The 5,588-nt window shown below is 40.1% G+C and overlaps 1 long non-coding RNA gene across 2 annotated transcripts in view; it reads right to left on the reverse strand.

Annotated features, from left to right (window-relative positions):
- The window catches only part of LOC133125864 (uncharacterized), a 9,755-nt gene extending 4,432 nt beyond the window's left edge, over positions 1–5,323 (reverse strand). Inside the window, exon 1 of one of the 2 annotated variants that reach the window (XR_009708473.1) lies at positions 5,198–5,323. This is a non-coding gene — a long non-coding RNA (uncharacterized LOC133125864). Of the gene's footprint in view, positions 1–4,637; positions 4,747–5,197 lie in introns of those variants that run through there. The other variant, XR_009708472.1, reaches the window with a different exon arrangement.
- Between the last annotated feature and the right edge of the window lie 265 nt (positions 5,324–5,588).

The following is a 5,588-nucleotide window of genomic DNA, read 5'->3' on the forward strand; positions in this document are numbered from 1 at the left end:
TGCCAAGGGAGAACAAACGAGTGCGTAATTGCTCCAGGCTTTCCATAAACAACAAATAAATAAATAATTACATATAAAATTTGAAACATACGGTTTGTCTTTCTGAAGAGTTGCTGAAGAGGGAAAAAAACACTTCAGATTTGGTTAATGTATGATTCATTAGAGATGAAGATACCCAAACAAGGGCCTGTGAATGATAACAACATGAGGGTCTGCAGAATGGCGAATCTTGTAAAATGTGATGCGAAATATCATTATATGGTAGCATTACTTATATGATGTCGCTCTATTAATGAGTGATGGACATACATTATAAACGGAACTACCATCAGCATACAGTATATTGTGTGAGAATCGTTGGATGAATATATAAATGAGAAAGGTCCTAGTTTAAAGAAGCATGGCATCGCTAGCCAACATGTCATTAATATCGTTTGTTTGTGTCAAAAATTTTTAAAAGTCCTGGCAATTCTGAGCAATTTAACAAGTGAAATACATGCAAATAATGTCACTGTAAGCTTTGGTGCTATTTTTACCAATGGGAATTTCCAAAGTGGCAGGATGTTGAATGGCCTTTTTTGAATTGCTAAGCAACAGTATCTGGTTTTTCATTGGATCTGCTATCAGGAAACATGTGGTGTCATTACACCCTACTGTGCCCCATTCAACGTCCTCTATTAGAACCAGGTTGTTAATGGAAAATACCTCTAATAATAGAAAAAACTAAAATCACCCACTGTAACTACCCATAGGCTCATAGTAAATGATAGAGATGGTTCAAAGAGTAGGCAGTCCACGTCAATATACAAACATGGTTGTTATAGTTAATATATTCAAATCCAGAAAATCCATCCATCCATCCATCCATTATCTGAACCCGCTTATCCTCAACAGGGTCGCAGGGGGGCTGGAGCCTATCCCAGCATACATTGGGCGAAAGGCAGGAATACACCCTGGACAGGTCGCCAGTCCATCGCAGGGCACACACACCATTCACTCACACACTCATACCTACGGGCAATTTACACTCTCCAATCAGCCTAACCTGCATGTCTTTCGACGGTGGAAGGAAACCGGAGTACCCGGAGGAAACCCACGCAGACACGGGGAGAACATGCAAACTCCGCACAGAGAGGCCCCGGCCGACGGGGATTCGAACCCAGGACCTCCTTGCTGTGTGGCGGCAGTGCTATCCACTGCACCATCCGTGCCGCAAATCCAGAAAATAAAATAAAAAATTCAAGACCCAAAGAAATTGACTTTACCTGTAATGGACACTGGGAACAACAATTCAAATGTGTGTGCATGGCCATGCATAAATGAGAAATTGATTATTAAGACAGATATGTGCCTATGAATTCTGCTCAATGAAAGGACTGAGTCACTGATTAGTTGCTGAATGATTTTTGAAGAAACATTTTCGATAGTTTGTGGTTTTCTTACTCCCAAGGTTTGAATGCAACATCACCAGCATTATGCCTCCTTCCTGCAGCTCAGAATGATGTCCTGCATGCCCCATGTGGTATATCCTGTACTCTTTGTGAAAATTGTGTGCACAGCAGCACAGAAGGGAACCTTATTCCATTACAGAATGAGAGTCCGCTTCCCACAGTTTGATGGAAAAGCTGAACAGCCTTCTCAGGCCTTGCTGCTTGCCTTGATGTGATTAGACTGTTGTGCTCTTTGGTCAGATGGTGGAGAGGGCGCACCTGATTAAGCGATTTCTGCTTCAATGAGAGGATGACTCTCTGCAGGCTTTTCATGTCAAGTCATTGAGGTTTCACAACTCAGACAGTAAGATTCTGCTCACAGCAGTTTTTTTCATTATTACTATTATTATTATTATTATTATTATTATTATGGAATACACATAATATGGTTTGCACTGAATGTTTCATAGCTGAAGCTAAAGGTTTTTTTAAACGCATTTTGAATATTAAGACAATGTGAAGAAATGTGTAGAAAGTGATACTGAAGTTTGAATAACAGTCCTGGGTACTTGGGGAATAACACCATTCTATTCTTTGTCAAATTTTTATTTTACTGTTTGAATAAAATTTCAAGTAAAATTTTACAGTATGCCTACAAAAAGCTAACTAAAAATCCCCAAGAGAGTTTGTCCAATTATAGGCCTGAGACTCTTAATAAGGCTAAGCAATTTAAAAATAATAATATTTTTTTGTAAAAAAAAAATGTTGTTGGTGATGAGTGGAACAGAACTTTTTGGTGACCAGCAAGCTTCCAATCAAATGCAATTCAGCCCCAAGCACATGAGTCGAGAGGCAACGTGGAATTGCTCACAGTGTTCCAACTGTGATTTTTCCATTATCATTCTCCTGCAGCGAGACTTGATCAAACAAATGTTTGTAGTGGATGAGCACACGGTCGCATGAATATAGCACATAACAGGGACCGCCGCGAGAGGACAAAGAAACGTCCTCCAAATGCGGGGGCCCCGCCACTGACAGAACGAGGCGGCATAAGAAGGTGAGATTCCAGGCTGTTTCCCTTGTTAAAGCTCGGTCGGCTTGGCCGATGGTAACGTAATAGAATGGCTCCATGTAATTCTGCTTGGTAATGACAGTGGTGAAGCATTTCTAACTGGATAACCGGCCAATTCACAGTAAATGGTCAATAGGTGACCTTTTGGGGTTGTGATCGATAAGCAGATATTTCATACTTTAAGCTTGCCACCATGTGAAGAGGCGCTGCTCTTCAGGGGGTGTCTTCAAGTAGGGCCAGGGGCTGAAGGAGTGGAGCCTGTTATCTGGAGAGGCCTCACCCAATGTGCCGTTGAGGTGAAATCAATAACGATCTATTCATTGAGTGTCTTCAACACAGGGCTGTCTACTGTTTCCAATAATAACAGCCAAAAAAGTAGCTGGCCAACGGTATAAATATTGTTCAGCCAGAAGGCTTTCATTGGTTTGTGCATTGCATAGTATTGTATTGTATGTGACCTGAAGTTAAACGCAACTTGAAACTACTGAATTCAAAATGCTGGTCAGTTGGCCACAAGACCTGCTCAATTCTGTTCAAGCCTGAGAGCTGGAGAAGGCAGGAAAGGGGGATGGGGCAAAATTGTTGTAATATTTGTCACATTTAATTATTTCAGACCTTTAGACAAAGTGTAATATTAGACAAAGGGAAAGGGAACATGAGCAAACTTTTTAAATTACAATTTCATTTATTTAATGAAACAAGTTATCAAGCACCCAAATCACCCCTGTGAAAACTTAAATAACTGGTTACAGCAATAATGGAAGCCAAATGCTTTCTATAATTTGATATCAGTTGTTCACATCGCAGTGGAAGAATTCTAGCCCACTCTTCATTACAGACTGACTGAATTCAGACAAATTAGTAGGTTTTTCGGCATGAACTGCTTGTTTCAGGTCCTTCCACAGCATCATTGTTGGGTTCAAGCAAATACTTTGACTAGGCCACTCAAGACTAGGCTAGGGTTAGGTTTAGGGTTAGCGCTAAGGCTCTGGAACTCCACTGAACATTATCATAACACTTTGGACAGTGATGAATCTTCCCAAGAGTGGCCAATCTACCAAAAGTTATCCAAGGGTGCAATGACAACTCATCCAGGAAGTCACAAAAGATCCCTAATAAACATCCAAACAACTACAGGCCTCTTCAGCCTCAGCTAAGATCAGAATTCATGACTCTATCAAAAGAAATGCCTGGGCAAACATGGGATTCATGAGACTAGCTACGCAGAAACCACTGCTGACCAAGAGAAAAATCAAACTCATCTCCAATTAGCAAAAAACAAAACAAAAAAAAAACATCTGGATGATCCCTAAGCCTTTTGGGAAAATATTCTATGGACAGATGAGTCAGAAATGGAACTTGGACGACACATGTCCCATGAGGACCCCAGGAAGACTAGCAGAAATAAACAAACAAATATGGTGTCTGGTGTAAAGCAAATACAGCATTTCACAATATGAACATCATATAGTACCAACAGTCCAACATGATGGAAGTGAAAGACTCACAAATTGCTTCACAGGGACTAGCCCACACTGTTTAATGGACACCTTTTTGACTAACCATCTGTGTTTTTACTGTGCATGGGATAGAAAGTAAAACATTTCAGTCAATATTTTTTTAAATAATATAATTAATGCACACAGAAATATTCACACATTCACATTTGTAAACTAAATATATTATACAGTAATGACATTGCTTCCTGTGTGGTCATGCCATTGTCACTCCCCTTTAAGAACACAGACAGCTGAGCAGGGTGCTGATTGGGTGAGAGCAGCTGACATGTTACACTGTGGTCTCGGGCCTCAGCTGGGCACGTCATTATTTCTTGGCAACACTCCTGATTAGGTCGTCGGCGTGTCACCTGGGACTCTTTCATGGGTGAATGTGCATCATGTGCCGTGGAATCGCCTAATTTGACAGAGCCAGCACCCTGCTCCAATGCTCAACATGTTATTTAACCCTCAGAATGAAGTGTCCTAAACCTGCATCCCACTGCACTCTGATGAAGCGCGTTTGACTAGTTGACAGTGCACACAGACACACACACACACATATATGCAGAGCCACTACTTTTGGATGTGCCACACTGCTCTTCTTAATTTTTATAGAATTTTATTTTCTCTAGTTACCTTGGCGCAGATTTTGATAGCCTGACTGAAGTCATCGCTTAGTGAGTACTCAGAAGCTTTCCTTTAAGCTTCCCTTCTCCTGTGTTCTTGATCTTGATTTTCCCTCAAGTACGACAGCCATTAATTCCATCTGTATGATTTTAAATACCAAGCTAATCTTTAGCTGTTTGAAGATGGTACATTTTTGGTAATCATGTGACATAATGGATTAACGTTTTAATGAAGCTGAGCACCTGTCCAATTAGCTTGTTTGTAATTCTACTGAGGTACTGAACTCTAATCCTTGTAAGTAAACATGCACAGATTTTAAACTCACAGTTTAATTTTGCATTCTCAGATTGTTGATTTATTTAATTTAAGTTGTGTCTTAACTTACTATTGAACTATTACCTAGAATTCTATGAAAAAATAATAAAGCTCATAAATATCTTTGTAGTCCAACAATTTGTTGACACTATGATTTCAAAATCACATCTGAAAATGTTAAATTGTGTTCATTGACACGAGGGCCAAAGAGGGCTGGTTTTCAGCACACATGTCTGCCATTAACCTGAGCTTACCTCAAAACCAAAGTCCCAGCCATTGGGGAAGCACACTGCAATTATTTGGAAGTGTGCCTTGTTAAACTGACTTCTTCTCTGACCTGGATTTTATAGTCCAGTTCCTGCAGTGGGGATAGAATGTTCCACTGGCTTCCAGTGAACTGAGCCAGTTACATTTCCTTCATAGTGTCCATGTTGTCCCAGTAAAGTTAATTAACTTACGCATTCATTACCAAAGCAACAGCTCAAGTAGCATTATTTGGTGTTTCATGTGAGTTTCAACTCAACAGGACATGACAAGCCATGTTGTATGTTTCAATATTTCATTGGGTTCATAAAATTTGGATGATATTTCTCGGCCCTGCCTTGTTCTCAATTAAATGTAATGCTCTGTTACAATTAATGCGCT

The sequence above is a fragment of the Conger conger genome, chromosome 4 (assembly GCF_963514075.1).
Source record: "Conger conger chromosome 4, fConCon1.1, whole genome shotgun sequence".
Lineage (NCBI taxonomy): Eukaryota > Metazoa > Chordata > Actinopteri > Anguilliformes > Congridae > Conger > Conger conger.